At 44.0% G+C, this 22555-nt stretch overlaps 1 protein-coding gene across 5 annotated transcripts in view; it reads right to left on the bottom strand.

The window, feature by feature from the left end:
• PAQR8 (progestin and adipoQ receptor family member 8) overlaps nt 1-22555 on the bottom strand; it is a 104229-nt gene that overhangs the window by 50653 nt on the left and 31021 nt on the right. For 2 of the 5 annotated variants that reach the window (XM_082346277.1, XM_082346276.1), the window contains exon 1: nt 145-7185. The gene's annotated coding sequence lies outside the window, so the exon portion shown is untranslated. Of the gene's footprint in view, nt 1-144; nt 7186-22555 lie in introns of those variants that run through there. The other 3 variants (XM_082346274.1, XM_082346273.1, XM_082346275.1) reach the window with 3 other exon arrangements.

Genomic DNA, 22555 nt, shown 5'->3' with positions numbered 1-22555 from the left:
ATCCCCAACCAAGTAGTTTTAGTGTTCCTAGCTATCAACACACATGGATTATAAAAGAAAGTAAAAGCAGTTCTTTGCTTTGGGCATGTTCCAACTTGTATAAAATCCTCAAGAGAAGAGATGTTTGGGGGCAGCTCTTCTTACCCACACAGTTCCTTTAACTTGCATCAGGACTCAGTGTCAACATGCCCAGCGGCCACATGGTCCACTCCCAGAGGAAGCGAGGGCAGGGAGCCATCTCTCCTCGTCCGGCTCTTTCTGTCTCCTCTCTCCTGCCTCCTTTCCTTGGTCCATTTAAACGCTTTTGTTTCTTCCTCTCCCTGCACTGCCCAGTGTCCCTCCTCTTCTTGAGCTGAGTCTTATGGAGGTAGTCAATCACTCAGTTCCATCCACTTCTGCTGCTGGACTGGATGGGGGCTTCAATCAAGTGGGTGTGGGATAGAGACCATGAACTGGCCTCAGGGTCAAATATCTGAAAGATTTTCAGAACTTTAATGTGGCCTCAGTTCAGCTACCTGGCAACAAAGAATTGATGAATTTTTATAATAAGTCTATCAATGTCTCTGCCTCGGGGAGCACTCTCAGCTTGGTGATGAGTAGACTATGGGGATTGGGAGAAACTGGAGAAAGAAAATCCATCCTCCAACCACATGGGAGGAGCCATGGTAGTGAGATTGGAGAGGTAAGCAGGGGTCACCTTATGAAGGACATGGCATGTCCTGGGAAGGAATTTGAACTACACAATGATTCTCCACCGGAGTTGAGGAAGAGGGTCAACCCTCTTCATGTCATAAGTCACTCTAGCCTTTGCTCTGATGGGAGCATGTTATAGCCTTCAGGTGTGTTGGGTCACTATAGGAGATAAAATATTATAAATAAGGAAATTGCATGAGGAGGCGTTTTGTTTTTGAATGATCTTTCTGGCAGCAGGGTGGGAGGAGGATTTGAGACTAGCAAGGCTGGAGGCATGAGAAACTGGGACAAGGATACCAGTTAAGAAAGCAGCTGTGGTCATGTAGACAAGGAAGGAAGGCAAGGGTGCTTTGAATGAGGAGCAAACACCAGATTCAAGAGGTACTTAGAAGGCAAAATCAATAGCATTTGGTGAGTAATTGGGGGTAGGAGTTGGCTCCCTGTACCCCCGGGCCATTGTTCTCATCTCACTGTGTTGGAATGATTGATTAGTCTCCCCAGGGTCCTCCACAAGGGCCAGAACCATGTGTGTCTCATTCCCAGCTATGTGTCCAGCACAGAGCCCTGTGTCTGATATGTGACAGGTTTTTAAAAAAGATTTGCTGAATGGATACACAAATGATTGAATAAGGAATGACTCACACATGGATGGCTTAAATGACAGAATGGTCAGGGGAGCTATCAACTGAGGGAGGAAATACAGGAAGAAAAAGAGGTTAGGGTCCAACACTACAATTTTATTTTCATCAGGTTGGGTTTGAGGTGCCTATGGGATCTCCAGGAAGGTGTCAGCTGCAGGGGAGTCCTAGGCTGGTGTAACAGATTAGGGGGCTGTCAGTGAATAAACAGACATTCACACACAGGTGTAGGTAGGACAAGTATAGCAAACGAAGCAAAGAAGAGAAAGAAGATTTTTCTAATCAGAAGGCTGGTGTTTTTTAAGATTTGTCCTTGTATTGTTTTTGTTTTATTGAGATATAATTCACATACCATAAAATCCACCAATTTGAAGTATACAGTTAAATTTTTTTTGTATGTTTGCAAGGTTGTACAATAGTCACGACTAATTCCAGAACATTTTCATCATCCTCAAAAGAAATCCTGAACCTGTTAGGAGTTACCCCCCGTTCCCTGTTCCCTCCAGCCCCTGGCAACCACAAATTATCTTTCTGTTTCTATGGATTTGCCTATCATGGTTATTTCATGTAAGTGGAAACATACCATATGTGGCTTTTGTGCCTACCTTCTTTCATGCAGCATGATGTTTTCAAGGTTCATCCATGTTGTAGCATGCATCAGTACTTCATTCTGAAGGCTGGTGTTTCATTTTGAGAAAGGTTCCAGCGCAGTCCCAACCTTGACTTACAAAAAGCTCCCTCGGACCTTTTGAATACAACCTTCAAAGTCCAGATGGGGGGACTTCCCTGGTGGCGCAGTGGTTAAGAATCCGCCTGTCAATGCAGGGGACACAGTTTCAAGCCCTGGTCCGGGAAGACCCCACATGCCACGGAGCAACTAAGCCTGTGCGCCACAACTACTCAGCCTGCGTGCCATAACTACTGAAGCCCGCGCCCCTGGAGCCTGTGCTCTGCAACAAGAGAAGCCACCGCAATGAGAAGCCCGCGCACCGCAACAAAGAGTAGCCCCCACTTGCCGCAACTAGAGAAAGCCCGTGCGCAGCAACGAAGACACAATGCAGCCAAAAAAAAAAAAAACCAAAAGGTCCAGATGGGGTCCCTTCATTAATCCATAGAATCTGGAAAATCTTTATGGTGAAAGGAGACATAGAAAGCGTCCTCAGCCACTCCCTGACGGTGTCCCTGACTCTCTGGTCCACAGGGAGCTCTCCTCTCTCTGATTCCCAGGGCACTCACTGTGCGCCCTGTACAATTAATGCCTGGTTCTGTAAATTTTTCCTGTCTCGAACGAAAGCTCCTGAAGGCAGAGGGTAGGGAGTGTCCTGTGCTATATTTTTCTTTCCTTGTTTGCAACACTTAGCACACCGTTGTGCTAATAGAAACCAAAATGGCACTTAAATAATCCCTCTACTTGCTAAAAAAAAAAAAATTCCAGGAACACTATTACTTTGTTTTTAACATGGGCTTGAATATTTTTTCATAGACTCTGGACAGACCACTCTTGGATTAACAGCCCAGTTCATAATTATTTTCCATCTGCTGGGAACTTGTCCTCTTCTTTCCCCATCCCAGGCTAGACTGGTCCAGCTGCACTGATTCTCTATGGCTGGTGTCCATTCTCAATGACTGAAGCCCATCTCACACCAATTGTTAAGTATTTCCAATATTGTTCCTGTGCTATCATCCACATTGTAAGAGCAACAGGCTCCCAGCGGCTATTTTTTTCCCAATATGATGAAACCATCCCTGTCACAGGTATAGGGTCCAGGAAAAGGAACCTGACCCAAGCTTTGCCAGTTAGACCCCTTTCAAGAGGAATTTGGATTTGGTTCATCCTTAGTCTACGTGATATTTAGAACATATTTATTTGTTGGGTCTTCGCTGCTGCATGCGGGCTTTCTCTAGCTGCTGCGAGCGGGGGCTACTCTTCGTTGTGGTGCCCGAGCTTCTCATTGAGGTGGCTTCTCTTGTCGCGAGCTCGGGCTTTAGGCGCACGGGCTTCAGTAGCTGTGGCACGCGGGCTCTAGAGCGCAGGCTCAGTAGTTGTGGCGCACAGGCTTAGTTGCTCCGCAGCATGTGGGATCTTCCTGGACCAGGGCTCGAACCCGTGTCCCCCGCATTGGCAGGCGGATTCTTAACCACTGTGCCACCAAGGAGGCCTCTGTACATTTCTTGAAGGCAAATACTATCAAATATATACTGTATACTATATATACTGTATATCAAATATATTTCTGTATACTGCCAGGATAAAAGCATTTAAAAATCCATTAAAACCTTGAGTAGAACTTCTTAATGATACCTCAATTGAATTTAGCAGCAGTGTATCAACTCCCTTCTGTAGTGGTGATCGGTTTCTACTTGGCATCTTTTCCTTTAGAAGCTCAACCTCCCTCGCATGGCGGTGCTGACAATCACATAGCTCCACTTTCCCTGGCCTGTGGGTCAGGAATGGATCCGGGCTGGCCAATCAGAGTTTCCTAACCCTTGGCAGCAGGGATGAATATGGAACCCAAACTGGACCATTTGGTGTTTTCTCTGGGACTAGCAGGAATCACTAGTAAAGAGACACACTTTTTCTCTACATCATCTGCTTAGCAAGGACCATGTAAACTCAATGCTGCCTTTGGGATAATGACAGCCATTTTGAGAGAATCTGCCTGAGAATGAAACCATGTACCTTGTTCTGGCCTATGCAACTTAAAGAAAATCTGCTAGGCTTGGCTCTGGAAAAATTTCTGTTAGTAAAGGAGACGGTCATGGTCCCTTTTAATTTTCTCTTCTGACATGAATGCATATGTTATGATTGGAGCTGAAGCAGACATCTTGAGACCATGAGGGAAAGACAAAGATCATCACAATGACATCAGTCCTGACATCTTCAAGCCACCCAAACAGTAACTAGCAACTACCTTACTCTAGTCAGGGGTTGGCAAACTACAGCCCTCAGGCCAACTTTGCGTTCCTATGCCTCAGAGGTACCGTAAGCTGAGGAGACCAAGCCAGGGCATCCTGCTCTGCCCCTACTCCCCCATCGGCCCTCCTCACGGCACAGAACATCTCGAACCCCCTGTATCTACAGCGACTGCAGCTCAGAGCGGCAAAGCAATCTCATTTTTCACTCTTGTGAAGAGAGGAACTTTTTGACTACAACCAGCATTTTTAAAAAGAATGAATGTTGTAAATCAATGCCAGTAAAGATATAAAATGAAATAAAATAAAATAAAAAGAATGAATGGAACAAAAAAAAGGTAGCGTATTACACATAGTAAGGGTACGTATTGTTTTGTAAAACTTATCTTCTAGTTATATGTGTGTATGTACATATATATAGGGTCATAATGTAAAAAATACACATACATTACATATATACATTTTAATTATAAATTATATATATTACTTTAAACATATAATATATATTTTATAATATATAGTGTATAATTTTATAGTGCATATATATTAGATATAATATATAGTTAAACATTATATGATATATAAATATATGTATATTATGTGCATTTTTAACATTTTGACTATATATATATAAACACACATGTAACTAAAACAAATGATTTACAAAGCAATGTTTACCCTTACTATATATAATACACAATCTTTTCTCCTTTTTATATATTCTATATTTTATATATAATTTATAGTATTATATATTATGTTATAATATTTCTTGTTGTGGGTAATGATAAAGTGAAGAGTTTAAGAAACTCTGTAATAGAAGATGGTGAAAAGGTAGGCTGGGGCTAGATTGTAAATGTGAATCTGAGGAGTTCTGGCTTAAAGCTGCCTTCCATGAGGTGCCCTGGGGGCTTTTCAGGAAGGAGATGGTGTAACCAGATACACAGAAGCAAGAGATTGAGGGGGAGAGAGACCTACTAGTGGGCAGTAAATTCCGCAAGGGTACTGCAGGTGCTAGAAGGCTGAAAAGAGAGTGTAGCATTTGAGGTTCTTTCTGTGAAAGTGATAGAAATTCAACTCAGACCCAGGGAAGCAAGAGTTTATTTATTGCTGGCAAGGCTGAGAAGAACATGAGGGTATTCCAGAGAATTGAATGGTATGAGCTGCAGGAAAGCAGAGCTTTGGTGACAGTATGGGGACTCCTTGTTGCTAAGTCTCTCCTTCTCTCTCTGAGTTTGGCCTTGTTCTTCCCTCATTCTCCTTCTCTCTATGAGTTTGGTACAGAAGCCCTCCGAATGTGGTGGTAAAGACTGTTTCCCCAGTTTAGCAAGCCTACAGGACTTTGTCCAGAATCGGGACGTCAATCCCAGTATATGACTCTGAGAGGCCCTGCTTTGGTCGCATGCCCATCCCTGGTTCCGAACTTTTTACAAGGTTTCAGAGTGTTTTGGGCTGGAAGCTGTAGAACATCCATTTTAAAGTGATTTAAACATGAGGATAACATAATATTTTACTTACAAGAAATTCTGAGGCAGGTTACTGTTTGTTAAAATAGCGATTCTATGATGTCAGGGTCCCAGGTGGGCTTCTCTGCTGTTCTCTTGACTTTCCCTCAAGGGCAAGACAGGTTGCTGCATTTCCAAGAATCATCTCCTTTTATAACAGGTCCAGGGCAGGAAGAAGCAAGTCCTTGACTTGCATCTATATTTAGGATGAAGAAATCTTCCCAGGAAGAACCCTCTTCAGTTTTGTTTGTTAGAATTGTGTCATAGACCCGTGTTCAACCAGTCAATCATTGGTGAGGCAAATGGAATAAATGAGACCGGTTTAGACCAATCAACCTATACCCCATAGGGTTGGAGAGGGACCCATAAAGCACATGGGTGCTCAAAACCTAAAACACAGTTAGTGTCTGACAGAAAGAACATAGGGGGAAATGGCTGATAACCAACTCACATATTTGCCATGCAACAGGGAATGGGATACTGCATTAGTTTTCTATGGCTGCATAAAAATTTACCACCCATTTAGTGGCTTAAAACAAGACACATGTCTTATCTCGCAGTTTCTATAGGTCAAGAGTTTGGGCAAAACATCACTGTGTTCTTTGCAAAGCTGCAATCAAGGGGTCAGACAGCACTAGGTTTTCATCTAGAGCCTAAACTTGGGCAAGGTCTGCTTCACTCAGGTAGTTGGCAGAATTAATCATCTTGCTATTGTGGGATTGAGGTCCCTGGTTTCTGGCTGGCTATTGGCTGGAGGCTGCCCTAAGCTCCTAGAGGCCACCCACAATTCCCTGTCACTGGGCTTTCCCAACATGGCCACTTACTCATCAAACCTGCCAGAAGAATCTCTACAGCAAGTCTTCTAGCAAGACAAGTCTTATATAACACAATGTAAACATGGGAGTGACAGCTCATAGCCTTTTGCCATAGTCTGTTGGGTAAAAGCAAGTCATAGGTTCCACCCACACTCAAAGAGAGGAGAACACACAGGGGCATGAGCCCAAGGAAGTGGAGACCATGAGGGGTCACCTTAGCATCTGTCTGCCACAGACATCATGAGTAGCAATGCCTGGGTCATATACCCGCTCAGTTACCAGAAGAAAGGGGATGCGAAAGCTTTCTGGGAAATAAAAAAATATGGCTCCTTCAGTTCACATGAAAATGAACGAGATATTCTGAAAATGGAATTGCTGAGACTTGGCAACCACTGAGTATGGCACAATGGTGTAGGAAATGGAAGACAGAAAGGTGACTCAGGGCTTTAGAGCCCGTGACTGGAAAGAGGACAGCGCTATGACTGAATCTGGGGATTTGAGCAGAACGAGAGAGAAGGAAGATGAAGACATTCATCTGATGTTCCCATAGGATATCCACATGGAGTTATGTATCTGGAGCTCAGGACAGAGGCCTGAGACTTAGATGTGGATATCATCAACCTAGAAGAAGAAGACATGTACAGTTGTGGGAATGGATGAGACATTTGTGTACATAGCAGTGGGTGACCATGTCCACACACTCCCCTGTTAAAAGCCTTTCATATTTCCACTCACACTCCTTAAGCTTGCAAGATCCTTCGTGGTTTAGCTCTTGTTTATCTCTCTCCACTTTTGATAGACCCTCTCCCTAGAACTCTAGTGCACTCCCTACAAGTCTCCAAAATGTCCTGTGCTATTTTCTCTGAGCTTTGCTTACCATTTTCCCACTGCAGGAAATACTCTTCATCCCTCCCCCCTCTCATTGCCTGGCTATGTATCCTTTGAGTCTCCATGTAGATTATACCCCCGGAAAGCCTCCCATGATTCCCTGAGACAATTTACATGTTCCCTCTTTGTGCTTCCATAACATGCTGTACAAACCGCTTTTGGAGTACTAATGGCACTGTCTTGTCATTATCTATTTACTTGTCTCTTACTAGCTTACAGGCTTCTTGAAAGCAGAGATAGGGTGTAGCTTACAATGGTCTCCAGGTCCTAGCTCAATCCTTAGCACAAAGAAGATACTTGATGAGTATTTGTGGTTGACCGGGAAGTGAACGTTAATGTATCTCTCTCTCAGTTAAAATTCATTTGCTTATATGTATCAGAAAACTCAATCCAAAAGGGGATTAATGCTTAAGCAGAAAGGGGACTTAATGGCTCATGGAAGCAAGGAAGTCCAAGAGTTATGTTGCTTTCAGGTGTGAGTTGACGCAGAGGCCCAAATAATGCCACCAGGATCCAGGTTTTCTTTCACTATATTTTGGCTCTGCTTTCTCTGGTTATAGCTCCACTCATTGGCTAGGTCTCCCTCTTGGGAGCAGGATGGCTGCATTTTATCTGGTCTTAAATCTTCAGGCTTTCAAGCCCAGTGGGAAAAAAGGGCCTCACTCCCAGAAGCCTCAGTAGACATCTCAAGGACCGCAATAATGCTGTGGAGTCTCCAGGCCATTCCTGAACCAAACACTGTTTGTCCAGGAGGATGCAAGACTCTGACTTGCCATGCTCAGATCTGCTCCATCAAAACCACTCGCAAAAGGGTGGGGGATAGGAGGAGTCAGGGAGGGGGGAGGTTGGGAAGGGAGAGACTCTCCAGGCAGAAATCTTGGACTTGCCCTGGATTTTTGGTGAGGGGACCCCCCCCCCAAAAGCTAGTTTCCACTAAGCAATGCCTGCAATTCAGGGGAATTGGGAGGATAAAGATCCTGCAAAGAAATTCTAAGTAAGAGAGATTAAAAAATAAACAAACTAAAAAGACTGTATAGTGTCATCAAAGGAAAAGGGACTAATATTTGTTTAGCATCTACCATGTGACAGGAACTTTTCACACAATATCTCATTTAATCCTCACAATAACCCTGTTGCATAGAATTTTCAAATTCCCAGTCAACAGAGTCTCAGGGTAGACATCCCACAAGAGGGCTGGGACAAGTGAGCACAAAGGTGAGGATTGGACATTTGGAAATAGGAAGTCCCAGCTGATGTTCCTGATGGTTATTTCTGAAGAGCTAGGAGGGCCACAGGGAATGAGTAATGAACAGGTGGTTATTCTTCCAGGGAGTTTGACAATGAAAAGAAGGATAAAGGTGGCACCAAAATACAACTGTTTAAATGTGCTTCCTTGGGGCTTCCCTGGTGGTGCAGTGGTTAAGAATCTGCCTGTCATTGCACGGGACACGGGTTTGAGCCCTGGTCCGGGAAGATCCCACATGCCGTGGAGCAACTAAGCCCATGCACCACAACTACTGAGCCTGCACTCTAGAGCCCTAGAGCCACAACTGCTGAGCCCGCGTGCCACCACTACTGAAGCCCATGCACTTAGAGCCCGTGCTCTGCAACAAGAGAAGCCACCGCAATGAGAAGCCTGCGCACTGCAAGGAAGAGTAGCCCCCACTCGCCACAACTAGAGAAAGCCCATGTGCAGCAATGAAGACCCACTGCAGACAAAAATAAGTTAAAATAAATAAATAAATAAATGTGTCTCCTCGACCACAAAGTGGGCTTCTTAAAAGGCAAGGATCTGATTTGTTCCTATGTCTCCAGCCTAGGAGAGGGACTTGCCCACAGTGTCCATCACTATGTATTTGTTAAATTAATGAGTAAATGAGTGAATGAATGGAAGAAGAAAAACAGTATCCCAAGAGGAAAGGAAGAAAGAGAAAGAAATGTAGAGATAGGTTAGATTTAAACATGTTTCTAGAGCAAGGGCAAAGAGGTTGACAGTGAAAGAGAAAGTGGATGAATGAAGCAAAATTCCCTATGAGGTTCAAATCCCATGGAGGAATAAGTCTCAGATAAAGATTTCCATTTTCTTCCCCCAAGGCAAGAGGGAGGGCTATGATCTTCAGAAAGTCTAGGGTGGAGGGGACGAAAACCAAATGCACTTGTGTCTACTGCCCTCAGTCTTCACTGTGAAATAGTAAACGTGCTTATTTCTCTAACTCTGTTGAAGGTACTTTCAAGGCAGCCCTAATATTTTAATTCATGTCTCACTCCCACAGTGCTGGGCATAGAATAGATGCTAAAATAAATGTATCAACTCAGTGAGTTGAGTTGAATAAAATTAAATTATCTTTTATAAAGTTTGAACAGAGCCTGCAGAAAGGACAGCCACAATATAGTCCTGATTTGGTGGCTTGTAGGGACTTTGTAGATGTGGAAAGAGGGAGGCAGGCAGTGCAATGTGTACATGTGATCTGCTCTCCAGAATGTCTTTGATGGGCAAATAGCTCCTTATCATTGTGTTTTTTGTTTTTGGGGTTTTTTTTAGTACAAGCTTACACCCCATTTCTTCAGAACATTTGGGCTTTGGCTGTGATTATGAGGTTGAGCATTTGTAATGACAGGTCTGTCTTGGGAAATTATAGGATGTGAGGTCTCAGAGGTTAGCAATCAGGAGGGATTTACTAAGCCTCTTCTGGGACAATGCCAGGGCCATCCCTCTTAACAGACTGACTCAGCCATCATTGCCACCTATTCAGCAGGTGGCAGAGTTGGTCACACCGCCTCTGCCCACATGCCCATTCTGCCCATCCCCTCAGGGTCTCTGACACCAGCCAAGTGAGTAAAGCCTAGGGCTGCAGGGTACCTCCAGCTTCAGGGGGCAGCTTCACCTTGAACTCTAACATGGCTTTAAATGTTTCACTCCATAGAATGAGGTGACCAGGAAGATGGACGATTGCTGATTAGAACAATAGTGAATTGAAAAAATAAAATAATCCACAGTGAAAAACTCACTCTCCCGGCTGTATTTAGTCTCTAACAGGTACAAGGATAAAGTAAATGGATGGAGTGGGGGTGGGATACGAGGTGGGGTGGTGACATCAGGAGGCCCCCTTTGGTGTGGGCACCCTTATGGATGTGTTCCTGGGAGGAGAAACAAGGAAAGGAGGCTGGAGAGAGTGGAGTTTAAGTCCACGCCTTTGCGGTCGTGGATGGTCAAGAGCAGGCTGGGCTGGGCAGGGAAGCAGGAAGTGTCTTGCCCACCTCCAGGGATTTCTGCTCTTCTCTGTACAAGCAGGTGGTTTATTTCCATGTAAGCTATTTTGAATTTTTACTTTGTACAGAGTTGGTGTGTCTTTTCTGCAGAGGCCCAGAAAGAGGCAGGGAGGGGAGGGAAGTCTGGCATTGAACCCAACCAGAATGAGGTTCTTGATGTATGACTCTTTCACCTAATTTCAAGTAAATATATCTGCTCCCTTTACTGTTCCACTTACCCAGCTCTACCAGGCAGGGTTCCCATCTGTACCAACAGGTGTACATTCATCAGCTGTCCGTTTATGGGGGAGAGTCTATTATCAAAACAGGGGTCAGTCCTCGGAAAAACTGTATAATGATTGAAATCCATCTCAGCTCCTCCCTCTCCTGGCCCTGCCCTCCCCACCGACTCCCCAGCACAATCTAGTTGTCAAGGAACTCAGTCAATTTATGGTTGAAGAGGTGACCTTTCTCATTGTCTATATTCATTCTAATAACAGACCTTATACTTTGCTTTCCTGTACATTATCTCATTTGGCAGCAACCCTGTGAGGAAGGCAGTCATGGTCATTATTTCCCAAAAGGTATTTCTGACCACTTATGAAATGAACTGTCATTTACTCAGTACTTTTTGCTCGCCAGACCCTGTGCCAAATGCCTTACATACCTCGATTAATCATCATGACCACTCTCGGAGGTTGACAATATTATCCCTATTTTACAGAGGAGAAAGCTAAGTATAAGCAACTTGCCAAAGGCCATGAAGCCAACTAGTGGCAAAACCAGGATTAAGGCCTGAGTCTGGCCAAGTCCAAATCCTGTGCTTTTATCTCCTATGCCATTCTGCCTGTGCAGGAGGCAGGCTAGTTATTAGTACACCCCTTTTTAAGGGATCTTTTCCTCTTTTAAAAATGGAAGTTCAGAGAATTGTTTTATAGAACCTGGTAGAGCTGGGGCTAGAGCCCCCTCAAATAAATGATACCAGAAAACAAATTACTCCATCTAGAGGGATTGGACTGCCGTGTTGGATTTCACGGTAATAAGCAAGGAATAGGGACTTCCCTGGTGGCGCAGTGGTTAAGAATCCACCTGCCAATACGGGGGACACAGGTTTGAGCCCTAGTCCGGCAAGATCCCACATGCCACGGAGCAACTAAGCCTGTGCACTACAACTACTGAGCCCGCGCTCTAGAGTCGCAAGTCAGAACTACTGAGCCCACGTGCCACACTACTGAAGCCCTCGCACTTAGAGCCCATGCTCTGCAACAAGAGACGCTTCCGCAGTGAGAAGCCCATGCACCGCAACGAAACCCCCGCTTGCCGCAACTAGAGACAGCTTGCACGCAGCAACGAAGACCCAACACAGCCAAAAATAAATAAATAAATAAATTTATATGAAAAAAATAAGCAAGGAATAATCTTCCTTGTACCTCTCAAATCATACAGTAATACCTGACTATAATACCTCCCTCTTGCTTCGTAAGTTGAGTCCAAATAAAATAGAAGAATTTCCTAAACCTCCTGCAACTGGCTTCCTTCCCTACTATGTTCCACTGAAATTGCTCCTGTCAGGATCACCTGTGACCACCTGGCTGTGTTATTCTACCTTACATGTGTATCTCTCTTGGCCTCTCTGCAGCATCTAATTGCTGACCACTTATTGAAATTCTCCCCTCCCTTGATTTGGGGGCAGCAGTCTGTGCTGGTTTTAGTGCTATTTCTCTGGCCTTTCCTTCTCAGCCTCTTTCAAAGGCTAAGGTTTCTGTGACCATACCCATGATGGTTTAGGTGCAAAGGGCAGAACCCACCCTGGCTAGTTTAAGAGGAAAGGGATCATTACAAGGTATTCATTGGCTTATAGAATCCATGGGCGAGCTGAAGACCCTAAGCTGAGTTACTAGGAACAAAGATAATGTTAGGACCGAGTTGCCAAGGGAATTGCAGCTCCTGCCACCACTGGGAAGTGCCTGCTGAACCAGGAGACTGCTGGGATGGCCGCCCACCTGAGAACTAGGGCTGCGCCCTCAGCACCAGCAAAAGGGGTGCCTCCGCCCTGCCTGGCCCCACTCATTCCACTTGGCAGTTGGAGTCTTACATGAGGGCGTCTAATTGGCAGAACCTAAATCACATCCTTGGAAACCCTAGCTGCCAGGAGTCTGGGAAATGACGTTTTAAGCTTTCCAACTTTGCTGTACAGGAAAGCACGCTAAAAGGAGATCCAAACAGGCATTGAGTCACATAGTCCCTTATATTTTGGTATTCTTCAGACTTATGTTCTTGTCCTTTTCTTTTCTGGTGCTGAGACTTGTCAATTCATGGTGTCAACCACCATCTGGGTTATCTCTAACCCTGGGCTCCAGATCTGAATGTGTAGCTGGCTACCAGATAGCTCCTCTTCCTCTGAAGTCAGTGTTTTCCATCTCAACAAGTGGCACCACCATCTATCCAGTAATCCAAGCCAGAAACTGGGGACTTTGCTCTGTCCCTCATCTGCCTTGTGAAAAAGGTTTTTGGGGTATGCAGTTGGTCTGTGTTTTCCAGTCTTCCTGCAGTTAGGTGGAGCCATGAGTCTGCGTCCTGGCCAATGTAGTCTGAACATAGGTAGTGTGAGCAAAGTCCAGGTGAAACCCATAGAAACCTTTCACGCAGTATCTGCCAACTGAATGGAGAGATCTTTAGAAACCTGGAGGAGGGCAGAGCCATACATATAATGAGCCTGGGTCCCTGAATGACTTGATGGAAATCTGCAACTCCCAAAACTGATCCGCATGAGACCAATGATGAGGTGGGTGTGGGGTCATGAAAGCATGCTGTTCAGATCTCCTGCTGGGGGGAACAAGATGTACTATGGCTTCAGCTCTGCCCCACTGGATCTATCATTGTGTCTGTGCCAAGCCTATACTTTCCGTGGGCTGGTCTCTGCCAATGACAGTCTAGTGGGAGTACAAATTTGGATCCATTCCTGCAAAACCTGGGATTCCTCCAGCAGGTGACTTTGACTATGGATTCTCCATCAGCCTGGTTGAGTCTTTCTTGGGACTACACTGAACGCTTCCTACCCATCCTCCTTTCTTGGCTTTCTCCTTTGCAGGTGTCAGAGCTTCACTGTGGTCTGAAAGTTCTTCTTGCCTCCCCTGGCATCCTCCTATTTGTCCTTCATAGGCATTTCCCCCAGTAAATCTCTTGCATGTCTAATCTCATCCTGGCATCTGCTCTCAGAAGATCCGAACTAACACAGAGTGAGAAATAAAAACTTTATTATATTATATGATAGAGATTTGGGGGTTGACAGTAGTTAGGTTACCCTAATGTAATCATCAAGTTTTGAATAATTTTAAAAGGTATTCTCTTTCCTCTTTGCAACTGCCTCCTGAGCTAACTGCTCCTATTATTAGTAAGTCTTCTGTATCTAATCTTGGTAACCAAACCAACTTCAGAATCCACATCCGAGTCACCTTCACAGTGATCTTTCTACTATTAACCACCCCTTTTTTGTTTGCTTATTTGTTTCCTCTTTTTTTGTTTTGTTTGTTGTTTTTAAATTATTTTTTTATTATTTATTATTTATTTTTACTTATTTCTTTTTAGTTTTTTGTTTGCGTGTTTGTTTAACCGCTACTTTTGAAACACCTATACAAGGCTCTGAATACATGTTCTTTCACTTACCTCAACAATCTTGCAAGGAAATTATTATTAGCTCTATTTTACATAAAGGGAACAAAGATTTAGAGAGGTTAAGTATCTTGCCCGATGTTATATCTCTGGTAACTAACAGAATTGGTTCTTGAACCCAAATCTGTCTGTTGCCAAAATTTGTCTTTTTCTTACTACCCCATCAGTGCTTGGATTTAAATGTTTTTTCCTGTTGCAATATACCATAACAAATGACATTCGCAGGCATTATCTACGCCTTTGAGTTAACCTAAATTCTGATGCAAATTTAGCTGGAAAGTAAAGCAAATAGACCACAGGCTAATCAGGGAAGGGGTATTATATTCATAAAAGCACATTATAAATATGTGAGTAAATAAAGTATCCATTTAAGGATATTGATGCTCTAGGCGTGTTTTCTTCATTAAAATTTTCTCTCTGTTTTAAACTAAAAATATAATCATTAAAAAAACTGAAAAGAAAGTGGGAAAAATGTGAAATGATAAACAATCCCAATATTTGAATCTCCACTGGTATTAGAGGTTACATTAGGTGCCAAGTTGAAACATTGATAAGCTGGGTGTGAGGTACGCATGCTACACCCACGGCTCTGGAGTTCTTCTGAACTCCATTCAAAAGAACATTTAAAAGCAAGCAGCTCAGAATGCTGTTATGTAAAGGTACAACCAAGTACCTATTTTAATGCATTAAAAGCAAGTCATTTATCATTTCCATTCATTATTATTGTTTTCAGGGTTTAAAAGCATCTGATAGAGAAGCAATCTCCACGCACAGGCGTGAGTACCACAAGACTCTGCCAAGCCACATGCAAATTTGATGACATCATGCCCTGATAAATAGCTTTCGGAGGCTCCACATCCCACTGAGCTTAAGGAGTAAATTCCTGAGACCAGCACTGCAGGCCCTCTGTGAACTGACCCTTACTTCACCTCTCGCGACAGTCTCCATGGCCACGCTCCACTCCAGCCCAAACACAGCAGTGACAAGCTCTCCCATGCTTCCTCCTGCCTCTGGGTCTTTGAGAATGCTATCCCCTCTGGAGGGAACATCTTTCTCCCACTCTTGTCATCTGAAAACTCCAACAATTCCCCAAGATACAGTTCATGCGCCTCCTTGTCCAAAAGGCCCTCCCTGAAACCACTATCAGCCATATCCAACTCCCAGGCTGAATTCAGTGCCCTCCCCACCGACACCTCCCCTCACCCCTTTCTTTCCTGCTCCTCCAGGACCCTTGTCACAGCACACAATTGTAATTGTCTATTTAAACATCAGTCCTACCCATTACTACTTTGGTTCTTGAAGTTGGAGATTGATTTTACATAAAGGTGTTACTCCAAAATAGTAAGTGCTTAGCAAGCAAATGTTTGTGAAATGAATGAGTGACTAACAGAGGGAGGAAGGAAGGAATAAAAACGTTGGTTTCTTTGGTACACAATTCATATATGCTTTATGCAATTTAGAAGGGCAATTCATTTGCCAATATCCAAAAAGAATGGATCTTGTATCTTGTCGTGGGCATCCAACTGTATTTTAGTTTGGCTAAAATTTGGGGGTCACAATTTTAGGAACTGAGAGTTCGGCAAAGAAAGTAATTAAGTGGTTATTAACAGGGATTTATTCAGGGGTCTTGAACTCACTGAAGTTATATGAAAAATTGTGTTTGTGTGTATATGCATGATGGAATAAAAATTCATGTTTTAAGACAAGAAAATTTTGTTTGTTTATTTATTTATTTATTCTGGCTGCGCTGGGTCTTAGCTGCCGTACGCGGGATCTTCGTTGCAGCATGCGGGATCTTTTAGTTGTGGCGTGCAAACTCTTAGTTGCGGCATGCATGCGGGATCTAGTTCCCCGACCAGGGATTGAACCTGGGCCGCCTGCGCTGAGAGCATGACGTCTTACCCACTGGACCACCAGGCAAGTCCCAAGACAAGAAAAATTTAAACATAAACTTTTCTTTGCTCTTTGGCCTCCTCCCTCCCCTCTATCATGCATTGTACATCTGCATTATGCATTAACCAGACTCCCCAATGGCAGAAATACCTGCTCAAACATAAAGATCGATTGTTCTTCTGACGCTAGCCACATAATTCCTCAGAAGATAACATTCCTTGTCAATTCTTAAGGGGTCATCATGACCCACCACTCACCTTGTACCTGCAGACTTCTTGGGTGAACTTTATGTACAATAACAATGTATCATTTCCCTTAAAGATAGCAATTGGTGCAAAAGAGACAGGTCAGATGACCTGGGGAGATACTGGGCCACACCTAATGGAAGCTCTTCACTTAAATACTTATGATCTTGTGAATGCTACTAGCAATATTACTTGTATTCTGCCTATTGTACAAGATTATTGTTTCTTGCATTATCAAATGTGTGACTGGCCTCTGATAAAATTAATGATGATTGGGTGACTTGAAATGATTTACCAAATATATGGTTCTATAAGATCAATGATTGTCATAGTGTAACTCCAGGTATGGGAAGAAATGACAAGAGGGAAACATTTCCTGGACCATAATGGAATATAAGACAGGTGATCCAGAGGCTTTTGGCTACTGTTAACAGGGCCTAGTCCAGTAATAGCACATTGAGTGGCTTATCAACCAAATCCTCGCCTGACCCGGGAATGAGCATTCCTAGGGCCGTGGGACAAAATGGTCACGAAATGCTTCCCAAACCTTGATTGAAATTAAGACCAAAAGGGAAGGGATTGTGAAACAAAGAATGTTGCCACCATCCATTTCCACAAGGATCAAGTCATTGGTCACTGCAGTCACTGACTTATGCAGTACACCCTGAAAGGAATTCAGGGCAAAGATCAGGATGAAGCATTTTGTGCTGAGGGAAAACTGACAGAACTGGCCCTCAGGTAGTTAGATATCTTCAGGAGAAAATTTTATGAATCCAGTTTTTTGCATCTTCCCATACTTAGAGGGGCACTAAAACCATTAACTAAGTTACCTGTTCCTCACAAATAGCAGTCACCTCTACCAAGATGCGTGCTTAAGTGCATGTACCCCCTTCTCCAAAGTCACGTAACTGGCCTCCCCCTTTACTGCTTTGGAACAGTTCTCAGAACTCTCTGAGAGACTGTCTCCCAGGTTATAATCCTCAAATTGCCCCCCAATAAAAATTTCCATGTCTTTCTTAGAATGACTATTGATGAATTTTTTCATCAATGTTGTCTATTTATATAACACTTCTTCCCATTAACTGCTTTGATTCTTGAAGTTGGAGATTAATTTTACATATGAATGTATTACTCCAAAATAGTAAGTACTCAGCAAATAAATGTTTGTTAAATGAATGAGTGACTAACAAACAGAGGAAGGAAGGAAGGAATAAAAATGTTGGCTTCTCTGGTACAAAATTTATATATGCTTTATGAAATTTATAAGGATTATTCATTTGCCAATATCCAAAAGAAAATGGATTTTGTATCTTGTCGTGGGCAAGTGTATTTAGCTAAAATTTGGGGGTCAGGATTGTATGAACTGAGAGAGAGTTCAACAAAGAAAGTAATTAAGTGGTTATTAATTGGGACTTATTCAGGGGTCAGATTTGTATGAACTGAGAGAGAGTTCAACAAAGAAAGTAATTAAGTGGTTATTAATTGGGACTTATTCAGGGGTTCATGAACTCATTGAAATTATATGAAAAATTGTGTTTGTGTATATATGCACAAGCCTGTACCTCACATTCGTGTGTTCTCATTAGGCAAGTCGACAAGCATTCTTTAAAAGGACAAGTGGAACAGCCAGGTCTACTCCAGACAAAACATGGTAGAAACACTTTGATGGACAGTGAATAGACTGAGGAGGGGATAGGAGGTCATAAGAATATGAGATGGCAGCTCCAAAGAAGGGGTGAGTCATACATTTTAATTATTATTGGGTTCTTCTCATCTGGTGAAGTGTATCATGTCAAATACAGAGTTAAAAAATACAACATATTTGCCAATTCAAGGGTGACGGGGTCCAAGTTTACAGTTTCCCCCAACCCCAACCAAGTTAATGAGTCTCTGTTTGCCCTTTGCATGCTGTTGAGGATAATGAGGACAGGAGAAGGGAGAAGTGCAGAGAAAGGCTAAACTGATTTGCATACATAAAATTGATTTGCATATATACTTGTGAAAGAAAACACTAAGTCCACAGGTAGAGGAAAGGGTCTTCGGAGTTTGCCAGCAATAGGAGAGAGATCTGTAAAGCAACGCCTTGGATGAACGGAACCTAGGAATGAGCTGATGAAGTAAAAATTCACATTTTAAGGCAAGACGAGAAAATTTTAAATATAAAAATTTTATTTGCCCTTTGGCCTCCTCCCTCCCCTCTACTAGGTGCATTGTGCATCTGCATTATGCATTAACCAGACTCCCCAGTGGCAGAAATACCTGCTCAAACATAAATACCTGCTTATTCTGACACCAGCCACCTAACTCCTCAGAAGATAACATTCCTTTGAGGAACGTTAACATTCCTCAATCCTTAAGGGGTCACCATGACCCACCACTCACCTCATACCTGCAGACATCTTTAGTGAACTTTATGTACAACAACAATGTATCATTTCCCTTAAAGACAGGGATTGAAGCAAAACAGACAGGTCAGACGACCTGGGGAGATACTGGGCCACACCTAATGGAAGCTCTTTGTTTAAATACTTACTTATGACATTATTAATGCTGCTAGCTATATTGCTTGTATACTGCTTATTGTACAAGATTATTGTTTCTTGCATGACCAAATGTCTGACCGAGCCTCCGATAAAATTAATGAAGATTGGGTGACTTGAAATGACTGACCAAATATATAGTTCATAAGATCAATGATTGTCACAGTGTAACTCTAGGTATGGGAAGAAACGAGGAGAGGGAAACATTTCCTGGACCATAACGGAATGTAAGACAGGTGATCTAGAGGCTTTTGGCTACTGTTAACAGGGCCTAGTCCAGTAATAGCACATTGAGTGGCTTATCAACCAAATCCTCGCCTGAACTGGGAATGAGCATTCCTAGCGCTGTGGGACAAAATGATCACGAAATGCCTCCGAAACGTTGACTGAAATTAAGACTAAAAGAGAAGGGATTGTAAGACGAAAAATGTTGCCACCACCCATTTCCACAAGGATCAAGTCATTGGCCACTGCAGTCGCTGACCTATGCAGAACACCCTGAAAGGAATTCAGGGCAAAGATCAGGATGAGGCATTTTGTGCTGAGGGAAAACTGACAGAACTGGCCCTCAGGTAGTTAGATATTTTCAGGAGAAAATTTTATGAATCCAGTTTTTTGCATCTTCCCATACTTAGAGGAGCACTAAAACCATTAACTAAGGTACCTGTTCCTCGCAAATAGCAGTCACCTCTACCAAGATGCGTGCTTGATTGCACGTACTCCCTTCTCCAAAATCACATCTATACTGGCCTCCTCCTTTACCTCTTGGAACAGTCCTCAGAGCTCTCTGAGACACTGTCTCCGGCTTATAATCCTCAGGTTGGTTCAAATAAAGATTTCCATTTCATTCTTAGATTGATTATGAATTAATTTTTTTTTGTAGACAGTGCTGTTGAAACAGGATTTTTAGGAACTATAATTTTTTAAGGAAGTATGATAAAACGTCCTTGCACACTTTCACCAGGCTTCAGTGAAGACATAAATAATTTTTCAAGGTCTTGGGCGTCAGATTTATGCTTCTTTTTAGTGTGGGTGCCACTTCTCCTTCTCCAAGCAGAAGCTCTCAGGCCTCCATGTGTTTGTTCTGGTCACACAGGCTTGCCTGCTTGTCCAGCTACGGAGCAGCCTGGCGTCCACACCCAATGCACCTGTTTTGGGTCTGGGTTGGGTAGATTAGGGGCAGGTGAGTCATGCCAGGCTAACTGACCCCCTGTCACAGTTTCACTGACCAAGCCTCTCCCAAGTTTCTATTTATTTTGTGGGACGTCTGGACCATTCTTTAGGTGGGGAAACTTCCCCAGGACAAACCATGAAGTCTCTGTGGACAAAATAACTCAAAGGATGTCACCATTTTTCTCCTGAGCATTTTTTTATGACTTGATTTTTTTTTTTTTTTTTTTTTACTACTGAAAGACAATAATAACAACTTTAAAAAAATGTAGCAGTGGACACTGTAGTGTGCTGCCCAAACCCAGCTCCTCGTTTCACGCCTCCTCCTCCAGCTGCTTGGAGGCGGAGGGTGGATGGCTGGCAGATCCCATCGAAGCCCCCCCCCCACCGCCCCCGCTCCCTGTGATCATCCTCTGCTGAAGTGAGCAGCTTCATCCAAAACTATGTCTTCTTCCCAGGGACAGCCCATATCCAAAGCCTGGTCAACGTCCCCAGTTTGAGGACAGCTCTGTTAGGACCCTCACAGAATCTGCTGAGCCCTCTGCAGTGACAGCCTCACAGGCTTCCTTCTCTGCTCAATCCTGCTTCTTCACACCCCTACAGATGTTGCTCCCAGAGCACCCTCCAGATAAATCTCCTGCGTGCAGATCTCCACTACAGAGTCTGCCTCGCAGGAAACCTAGCTCGTGGTGGCAGGATTGCGTGCAAGAAAGCAGATGCTAAAGCTGGGTCACCCACCAGATGGCTGGAAATAAGGATCCCGTGGTGGGTGGGTGGCAGAGTGTGGATAAAGCCAGGCACGCAGCAGCAGGGAGGTTGGTGACGCTTTCTGGGAGGACATGCCTTTGGAAGGGCACGCTTTGGCTGGGGCAACGGAACCAGTATTTGAGAAGCGTGAGCAAGTTAGTAATTATAAGGATAATGGTATCGGATGGCTGTTGCTGGGGACAAAAGAAATTCTGGAGAAAGACAAGGAAAGGCAGAGGGTAATGAATGAGCAATTAAAGGCCAAGCATAAAAGCCAGAGGGCCTCCTTGGCAGAGTAGAGTGGGACTCGCATCTCATATAGCTGCAGGGCAGATGAAGCTGAAGCTCAGGCTCAGGATTTAAGCATAAAAGTAGTAGGCTCCAGAAAAGATTGAATTCCCCTTGGCAAGTCCGCTACACCTAAATCCAAGCTCTCATTGGGAAAGAGTGAGGCCCTGATTCAAGGGGTGTGGATGTTTGGGTTGATGCAATGAAAGTCTTCAGTTTGCGTATTCCCTGAAGCCTCTTGGCCTCCAGAAACGGCCCACTTCTTCCTGTCAGAGGCTCGCGCTCATCACTCACCTGAGAATGGTCTGGAGGTCTCTACATTGGAAGACAACATGTGCCCCCATCAGGATCTGCCACATTTCCCTTCCTGACACTAGACCCATCACAACCCATTATAGCCAATAACATAACCCTTTATTCAAAACAAATGCCATCAGGGATATACTGGGTCTGCTGAGGAGAAAAGGGACTGTTTCTTGAAGGAGCGGGAGGACATGGTCGATATGTACCAGCAGAGATAAGAGAGCAAGTGTGGGGTAAAGGGGAAGCAGAATATAAAGTTGGCTATGAGAGTGTTAATTGATATGGGAGCATTCTTTTAGGCGATGGGATTCTTTTTTTTTTTTTTTTTCTTGGCTGCTCCGCACAGCTTGCGGGATCTTAGTTCCCCAATCAGGGATTGAACCCGGGCCCTCGGCAGTGAAAACACGGAATCCTAACCACTGGACAGCCAGGGAACTCCCTAGGTGATAGGATTATTAGAACCTGGCAGGACCCCAGCACACACTGCTAAGATGGCTCTTTGACACTTGGAGAAAATGATGCCCACACTCAATGAGTAAAAAATGCCAAACTTCTCTTGCAGACAGTGGAAAAAGGAACCAAATGTCTCATAGAAGGGGGTATGCTTGTGTGGATTTATTAGTTGAGGCTGGAAAAAATTTTAAATTAATTAATTAATTAGTTGAGGCTGTGTTGGGTCTTCGTTGCTGCGCGCGGGCTTTCTCTAGTTGCAGCGCGCGGGCTTTCTCTAGTTGCAGCTAGCGGGGGCTACTCTTCGCTGCAGTGCGCGGGCTTCTCATTGTGGTGGCTTCTCTTGTTCCGGAGCACGGGCTCTAGGCGCGCGGGCGTCAGTAGCTGTGGTATGTGGGCTCAGTAGTTGTGGCGCGTGGGCTCTAGAGCGCAGGGGCTTAGCTGCTCCGCGGCATGTGGGTTCTTCCCGGACCAGGACTTGAACCCGTGACCCCTGCATTGGCAGGCGGATTCTTAACCACTGTGCCACCAGGGAAGCCCGAGGCT

Source organism: Balaenoptera borealis (assembly GCF_965194805.1).
Source record: "Balaenoptera borealis genome assembly, chromosome: 12".
In the NCBI taxonomy this organism is placed as follows: domain Eukaryota; kingdom Metazoa; phylum Chordata; class Mammalia; order Artiodactyla; family Balaenopteridae; genus Balaenoptera; species Balaenoptera borealis.
This window is presented reverse-complemented; position numbering and strand designations above follow the sequence as displayed.